General features: G+C 38.8%; 1 long non-coding RNA gene across 1 annotated transcript; it reads left to right on the forward strand.

Annotated features, from left to right (window-relative positions):
- Window positions 1-3,146: 3,146 nt before the first annotated feature.
- On the forward strand, window positions 3,147-4,771 carry LOC119738767. Its single transcript, XR_005272501.1, has 2 exons — window positions 3,147-4,267; window positions 4,495-4,771. It is a non-coding gene; the product is annotated as an uncharacterized LOC119738767 (long non-coding RNA).
- Window positions 4,772-9,464: the final 4,693 nt, after the last annotated feature.

Below are 9,464 nucleotides of genomic sequence, written 5' to 3' on the forward strand. Positions count from 1 at the left end.
TGGAGACTGTTCAGGAAAGACAATACGATTGATTAGGGTCAGCACACAAATAGAAGACCTATCTCTATTTGGTTTGTTTGAAGTGAATACTTAGACCCGATTCAAACCGGTGTTCTATAGTCACCCCAAACGTAATTATTCCAAAGGTTACAATTAAAGGTAATATACGACATTTGCAAACATCAACAAACAAAACTACCAAATTATTATGAAATACTTTACTTGACTGTAGGTGAATGACAGTCTCAGACATCCTGTGAAATCATGGCACCTGGTGTGCTGTCATTTTTAAGAAAAGTGGAATTTTTGTATTGATTTCAAAAGTTGGTCAGCGACCATCGTTGGAAGAAACTGATTTTTCCAAACAGTGCCTCAATTTACCCAATTTATTTAGTCCACATTTTTTTTGCAAGCGGTTACACATCCGTGAATGGATGCAAGCCAGCTAGTCTGGTTCCCTGAGCTCAGGGAACAACACAAGATCCGGCCCAAGACCTTGACACAGTGCATCCTCATAAATCAGGCACACATTTTTGCCATGTAGCCTCAATGCTGCAAAAGCCTCCATTTTGCAAATTGGACTTTGGAGGATTTGGGAAGGTTAGCGTCAATGATGTTTCAATTATGGTTCTTACCTGGATTGGGCTGAAGTTATTCTATTGTCTTGTTTACCAAATCATCCACTGTGTGACCTGTCACGTCAATTTTCTAATGAAAAAAAAATACATTACCCAAGACAATGAGAAGAATTCAATAAGCATAAATAATCTCAAGCAATATTTACTAATACTAAATGTGTTAAAACTTTTTTCGCTATGGCAGGAGAGATTCATACCCTGGACTCCGTTGCGTGTACACAACAGAGTCCAACCTGGGCTAGGACTAGGGCTAAGTTACACTTACAGCAGACAGGGCTCTGGAGTGCTCTGAAACAAAACAAAACGGGCAAAGAAAATGTCCTCAGTATTTCACCAACCAAGTTTGGAGACTCAATTCAATTTTTAAAGGAGATTTTTCTTCAATATTTTGCACATGAGAGGGACATCAAGTGATTTCAAAATGGGACTAAATACTAGACTGGTACATGTCCAACCATCATGACCATGTGGTCCAACTATTTGAAAAGACTGACCTCTTCATTCAGTGTCAATAGTCTGGTGGTTGACTATGGAGAAATGTGTAGTAAATTGAGACTAGTTCCCGCTTCATGCCACATGTTTCTTTAATTCTTTTGGCATGGTTGATTGATGCAGTACTGAAGCTGTGTTGGACTGGTTGTTTCAGGTGCCAGTCTTTTTTCTTGCTTTGCATGTTTTCAATTTACAGCTGAAGTAATGAAAGAAGTTAGTAGATTAATTTCCATGAAACAGCTTCACACAACTCCGTATCACCCAATATGCAATGGTCTTTGTGAGAGATTTAATGGTACATTGAAACGCATGTTACGCCGCATGTGTGTAAAGCGTCCAAAGGACTGGGATAGGTATCTTCCCGCACTTTTGTTCTCGTATAGAGAAGCGCCACAAGAAAGCCTAGGGTTTTCCCCTTTCGAATTACTATATGGACGTACAGTTAGGGGTCCCCTCGCCATACTAAGAGAACTTTGGTCAAAGGAAAATGATGAAGAGGAAGTTAAGACCACATATGAGTATGTTGTAGAGTTAAGAAATAGGCTAGAAAGAACTTGTCAGTTAGCCCAGGATGAACTTGCTAAGTCAGCCAAGAGATACAAGAAGTATTACGATGTGCGAACTAGGGACAGAAAGTTCACTAAAGGTGATAAAGTGCTAGTGCTTTTGCCTACTGATTCAAACAAATTGTTAGTGCAATGGCAAGGCCCGTTTGAAGTGACTAAAAAGGTTGGCAAGAATGATTATGTGATAGACAAACAGGGAAAGGACAAGATTTATCATGCGAATTTGTTGAAGAAATATGTAGAGAGACAGAATGATGAAATAACACATGCAAGTGCTTGCCTAGAAAATGTAGGTGCAGGTATACTAAATGATCATGACTATGAAGTATTAGATGAAGTTGAATTCCCCCCTGTGAAACCAAAAGAAACTGTGCAGAATGTTCATATCAGTGACAAATGTGATAAGAATGAAGTAGGTCAGGTTAAAGAACTGTTGGATGAATTCCATGATGTATTAACTGATGTGCCAGGGAAAACGAATCTTGTAGAGTACACTATGAAACTTACTACATCAGACCCAGTGCAATCCAAACCATACACTGTACCTCATGCTAGAAGAGATTCATTGAAACATGAAATTGATGAAATGTTGCAAATGAGAGTGATTGAAAAATCCACTTCACCATATGCATCTCCTATTGTTCTTGTACCAAAAAGTGATGGATCATTGAGATTCTGCATAGATTACAGAAAATTAAATTCTGTCACAATATTCGACCCAGAGCCAATCCCGAACATTGAGGATTTATTTTCGAAGATATCGAAGGGTACATGGTTCACAAAACTCGATCTGTCAAAGGGGTATTGGCAAATCCCAGTAAAAGAGAGTGATAGAGATAAGACAGCATTTATTACATCTGAAGGAGGTCTTTTCCAATTCACTGTATTCCCGTTTGGCATGGTCAATGCTCCTGCGGTTTTCACCCGTATGATGCGTTTGTTGTTAGAGGGTTTTGACAATGTGATCAATTACATAGATGACTGTTTGATATTTTCAGACACATTTGAAAACCACTTGAAAGATGTTCAGTTGGTGTTAGAACGCTTGCGTGAAGTTGGCTTAACAGCAAGACCAAGTAAATGCTTTGTTGCGTACACTTCACTAGAATTTCTAGGCCATGTTGTAGGAGAGGGAGTGTTGAAGCCAGTGCCTGCTAAAGTTGAAGCAATTATGAAAGCTGAGAGACCACAAACTAAGAAAGAAGTACGGTCATTTTTGGGTTTAGTAGGATACTATTCTAGATTCATCCCAAACTTCTCTGCAATTGCAGCACCGATATCTGACTTGGTGAAGAAAGGCAAATCTAATCGAGTAGAATGGAATGAAGGACAGGAACATGCTTTTGTAACCCTGAAGACAAGATTGGCAACATCACCAATCTATGACCTATATTCTGAGGACTGATGCCTCCGATAAAGGAATCGGGGCGGTGTTGATGCAAGAAATTGAGGGGGAAAATTTCCCGGTCTGTTATGCAAGCAAAAAATTGTTAGCCAGGGAACAAGCATACTCCGTGATCGAGCGGGAATGTCTCGCTCTAGTTTGGGCGGTGAAAAAGTTCTATGTGTACTTATTTGGAACACAGTTTATTCTAGAAACTGATCACCATCCACTGGCCTACCTTGCAAAGGCAAAATTGAATAACGACAGAGTGATGAGATGGGCACTTGCCCTACAGCCATACAAGTATATGGTCAGAGTTGTCAAGGGTTCAGAGAACCATGGAGCTGATTTCTTAAGTAGATGTCAAATAGAGGAGTAATTAATTCTAAGGATATGTAATATTGAATTTGATTTGGTGACAGTTATAGAAAGATCCATTAAAACGTATCTTCTTAGCATGGGGAAGTGTCACAAACGTCAATATATTTGAGAAATTAATTATTTTGTGGGATCTATTTGATTATGATTGTGATTGTATAAGTTTGGTCCTTATAATTGGATAAGAGTCCTTGTTATTGTTGTATAAGATTATTGTTTATGATTATATGAAATTTGGTGAAGAAGTGTTAAAATCATGGTCGTTTAATACATGTAATGAAACTCACTTTAAACTACAAATTTAATGGTTGATTTGACACTAGTTGCCACTTTAAACCATGTGCATTCGCGTGTTGAGATATCTTTTGTCAACTACCACACAGGGAAAGGTTTACTTGCTTGGGTGTAATACAAAGAGCTCTGTTCCTTATTTGGTTTAAACATGCAAATTGCTCAGGTGAACCCCACATTTGTAGAATGTCATTTGAAGAATGGTTTAAGAATTTTAGAGCTGCAATGCTGTTGGTCTGTTAGGATCGGGTGGTTAATCCCAACAAATATGTTTGGAGTGGTATAAAATGAAATGTTTGGAGTGATGCGTCACTTAGTAGCTTACTCACCGGCTCGAGGACACGGGGGTATTGAGGCCCTTGTTTTGCTCTCCAGTTTGGGGAAGGCCGACGGATAGGCGCTCAAATTTGTGTATTGCCGGCCTGATGCCGATGAATTTTGAAGACGCCCGTTTGGCAATGGGTTTGCCGAGTTCGGGGGGCTACTAAGTCACTTACCTCAAAAGCCAGATTTATTCTGTAAGTATTCATGTCATGCCTGTATCATTATTTGAAACTTGAGACAGCAATTTTTGAACTGTAATAGGGCCATGCTAAGGACACAAGTTACTGGTATTTATTTTGTATTAGAATAACTGAGTGAAGCATGAGATTATGATGGGTTTCTGTTTAAAATGTTTGGGAAAGAAAACCTGTGTGAAGTAGAATAAAATTATTTAGAGGTAATATTGATAATTGAATTTCAGGGTTTTTTTGGTTGGAACGGGGACACGCTTTTTCACCTGAATGTTCCATCGATGAGCTACCGGGAGCGCCGCGCCGACGACCAGAATCCTGTGGACTGGACGTCACCCACTGGAGGCCGTCGACACCCGTAACCCGATGTCTCTGTTCGTGTCCGTGCCGGTATTCTTATGTTGGTGGTGGGGATTTATATTGTAATTAAATGTCAATTGTAAATATTGTAATTTATTTTGATTAAGTTAGTTGGTTGTATTAAATTTCTTTATTTCCATACAATTGGTCAAGTGTCTCGCATTACTTTTGTTGGTGAAGTTCATTTTCCATGGTTTCTTTTACACTGTATCACCCTCACAATTGTCCCGATTATGGTGGACCTTGTGACACCCGTTCAATTCTGAGAGCTCCCCTCGCGATCATGAACACGTTAAATTTCCGACTCGTGTTTAAGTTAATGTTTGAACGACGTGATGTAGTCTTCATGCCCAGCGTACATTCAATGGTCCCCATATCCCAAGTGCGATTCCGTTACCGAGCGCGAAGCATCGATTATGATAATGAGTAGACTGGATCTCGCTTGTGAACACAAGTGGATTTCAAATGGTAAAAGACAATCGGGAACTAGCTTGAACTGGTTTCCGCCCATAAAAGCTGTCCTAGTTCCCGACTCTCTATTAGGCCAAAAAAAAGAATATGACTCTGCCGTTTTCCTCATACATCATCTCAATGAAGGACAGTCATTGCAAAAATTATGCTAAGACATGAATCTAGGACTAAGAAACATTTGCAATTTTAATGTTAGGAAATACTTCAATTTTTTGGACTCACCATAGACTTTGTACTGCTGAAGTGGCGTCAGGTTGCAACATTCTTTCCATGTCAGCTGCCCATTGGAGATCAACCTGCTATCTGTACTGCCATCAATTGCATATGCTGCATTCCTCTGACTCTGTGTCTTGCATCACTGGCTGCTCATGGCATGCACTCATCAATTTCTATGAAAACCGTAGGATAACAGAAAGGCACTTTTAATGGTTACGTTGCAGAAGCCTATTCAGGCATTATCGCAACGGAGTATAGGTACTCAAGACACTGGCAGTTATGTCTATTATTAGATGAATGAAGTACATGAGAAATATGAGACCCATTATGTAGCACCTTTCATTGGTTTATTATAAGTTGCTGCGGCCACTGCCAGGACACCGGGGCGAACCCCTTCTCTTAGCGAACACGTCTTTAACGTGCATTATACAACACACGGGACCTACAGCTTTACGTCCCATCCAAAGAACGAAGCAAGAATGGTCAAGTGCCTTGCTTAAGCACAAGTGTCCGCCGGCGGGCTCGGACCCACGTGACATTGTTGCCTCTGAAACACCAGAACATGAGTCCGGTGCTCTTAACCGCTAGGCCATGACACTCCATTTATAACGGCTAAATAAAGCGTGAGTTGGTATTTGCTGGACGTGTACTAAAGGAGCAATTCTTCCGAAAATTGAGGACTGTCCATGCAAACTCAAACAAGGCCTAGCCTAGCCCTAGGCCTAACTTAACTGACATTTTTTTTGCCAGCCATGCCAGCATAATTTATTACGTTTTTATTAGTCAGAATGGGACAAAACTACATGTATACATTCACGTTACGAGTGTCTTACTACGCTGATCTTGAATAACTGCTCCACAAGAATCCTGTATTTTATTCTGAAATTTACCTTTCCCCAAAACGAGTTGTGGATCACGTTGCAATTTCCCCATGTGGTGATATCTGGCGCCAGCTGTCAACTGATAAAAGAACTGCGCCCTCTATTGATTCGATAAATAGCGCCCTCTATTGATAAGATGAGTGGCGCCCTCTATTGACCTTTCCCGTTTGGGGCAAACAAGTGGGGCGAGTTGGTAAGGGGGCGAGTTGGTAACTGTATGGTCAGTAGAGGGCGCTGTTTTGTTTTTCAATAGAGTGCGCTATTTATTGGATCACAAATTGGCTGTTTATGTATATCAATAGAGAGAGCTCATCAAATTTTCAACAGAGGGCGCTATATCGGACAAGTAGAATGGCATAACCGGAATTAAGTGATCAGTTTATAGTTGCTTGCCCGTGCAATTTTTTTAGTTTTGACAATAAAAAATACATTTTGTTTTCAAATTGCTATTTTTCTAGCAATATGAAAGCTTTGCACTTTGTAATAATGGAGACATCTATCGAAACGATCCGCCCACGTTTAATTAGAGAATTTTGATAGAGAGCCCAATAAATCCCTCGAATCTAAAATAAAGCTTATAATTTTTTTCTGTGACGGCGTGAAACGTCCGAGGGCGAAATAGAAAATCAAGTGGTTACATTGTTTAAACTAGTAAACCAAACAATGCGGGTAGAGCTACTTTAAAAGCCTGAACTTTTCACTGAAAAGAAACAATGTAGTGTGCATGTGACTGTCGCAAAATTACACCGTTTTTTTTCAAGGTCAATTACAATGTTAACAATATTTGGATTGATATGATGAAAGGTGGTTTCAAGTGTAATGCTATAGTCTCATAAACAAAACATATCCTTCATTGGCAATCATAGATGTACTGTGCTGGACAAGCTATTTCAAAAATTAAGTGATGCATCGAATTGACTTGTGGCCAGATAATTGGTCGTGAGAAATAGACAAACAAGACAGAAGATTGAGACAAAACATTGTTTTTCTCACCATCAGCAGTGTCCTCCGTCAACACGGAGAAAAACTTGGCTATAGGCTGCAGTCACAGTCCAAACAGAACATTTGCCTCACTTTTGCACAGAAATGACATTCCAGGTAGACACGCTGTCTCAGAAAATTAAAAGACACATTGAATTGAATTCTGGCTAGATGATTGGTCATGAAAAAAGACAAACAAGGTAGAAAATTGAGAATAAAAAATGTCGTTTTCTCTGCCTCAACAGTGTAAACACAATTGAAGGAATTAGCATTGTGAGGACACTCCGTGTTATTTTTATCGTCACGCATCAATTTCTTCCATAAGAGGGCGCGCTAAACAAACACCGCTCACCGCGCACAGACTTCAGTCCACTATCTCGTTTCGATCTCGTTTCGTTCTTATTCAACGAATTCCCATGAAAATATACTCCTGAATGTGATACATTATGACGAATTATTGGTCGGAATTTCACTGAAATACAATTTGCAAATTGTGACTTTTCAACCGAACCATATAGTATTTTCTGTCATTTACGATGATGTTCATTCGAATGTATTTTTCAGGTTTAACACACTAAGTTGTTTCGCTCACATTTGTTTTGTTCTTTGACAAATTCACTAGAAATTGTACTGGCGATCGTAACCCATTATGAACGATTACTCAACGAAATACTGAGTTAAAACGTTTAGTATTCCATGAGATATTGCCCGAACCATGAGTGTCTTCTTTTTATTAAATACCAGTTCGTGTTGACTCTGCGTGTTAGCAGTAGCGACCCCTGTGCATGTGGTGCGCCCTCTATTGAAAGATTAAACCGCTGGGTACAGCTGTCTCTATGCAAGACAATCAGAAAGCAAAGAGCCTTGTTGGAAAGAGTTTGGGTAAAATGCCCTTGAAAAAGAGGAAACAAAGGAACCTCTTGGAAATTTCTTTTCTTCTTGAAATGGAGTTGTGACTTATTTTGCCATGAGCGGTGTTTCATTTTGATATTATTTTTCACGTTTAAAACATTTAATTGTTTCGATCTCATTTTCTTTCTTGTTCTATGAAATTTGTACAAATCACTTTTTACTCAATACTATATAGTTGTACGTTAAGCATGACTGGCACCGCAAGCCTGTTAAATACTGACAGACAAAATAGAGATTATCGGCGCCAATATAGTTTTTTGTAACACCGACAAAACTGCATTCCCAATTGAAGTCGCGTGTCCAGAAAACTGTCCTTACTATTACACATTCACACATGATGTCACACGATAACTCAAAATTATTTGTTATATTGCTTTGGAATTTTGCCTATAGAGGTTGAGCATGACAGTCAACACAAGCATAATAAATATCGAGAGAGAAAACACACAGATTATTGGCGGCAATATAATTTCAGTAACACAGACAAAGCCCATCCAAAGTGAAGTCACGGCCTCCAGAAAATCGTGTGACACCTACGCCACACGATTGCTCAAAAACCAGTCATTTTATGGGATTGAAATTTTGACTAGATGTTAAGTATGACTTGCAACACTTGCCTGTTAAATATTTAGAAAAAATAATTCTTGTATTGGAGTAAAATTATATCTCCTGATTGGTCGTCATATAAAAAATATTATTAATATATCCCGAAAATGTAGTGTGTTCAGCGCAAAAAAAAAACTCGCGGTTTTGAGTGAACTTATTCGATGACACAAAAACAACACGCTTGGTTTCCGGGAAGATAACTCAGGAAATACATGTTGCATGAAATTGACATTTCGTAAATTGATTAAATGTTGTAGATTACAAAAATCTGTGAAAAATGGAGAGCCATTGTCTAGTAATAAAAAGAATGTAACAAAAAAATGCGTTGTATTAAAACGGAGAAAAACCTGCCTCATTAAGTCAGCTTTAATTTTCTTTCAAAAGAGGGCGCGCTTCACAAATAGAGGTCACCATCGTAAATATTGTTTTGTCAACACGAGACACCTAACTGAAGTCAACGTTCGTGACACAAAAACAAAACACTCGGTTTCCAAACGATAACTCAAGAAATACCAAAAGACGTTGAATATGGAGAGCAATTATTAATCCATGAAAAAATATAAACAAAAGAATAAGTGAGTTAAGCACGAAAAATAGAAGACGCGTTTAAGTCAACGTTCATGGAACAAAAACAAAACCTACTCGTTGTGGAGACGATTACTCAAGAAATGTTTGATGCATTGCATTGAAATATTCCATAGTGATTTAACGTGATATATAAATCAAATCTCTCGAATTTGGATATGAATCGTTCCCCAATAATAAAATATAGC

The sequence above is a fragment of the Patiria miniata genome, unplaced genomic scaffold, assembly GCF_015706575.1.
Source record: "Patiria miniata isolate m_02_andy unplaced genomic scaffold, ASM1570657v1 HiC_scaffold_10, whole genome shotgun sequence".
Lineage (NCBI taxonomy): Eukaryota > Metazoa > Echinodermata > Asteroidea > Valvatida > Asterinidae > Patiria > Patiria miniata.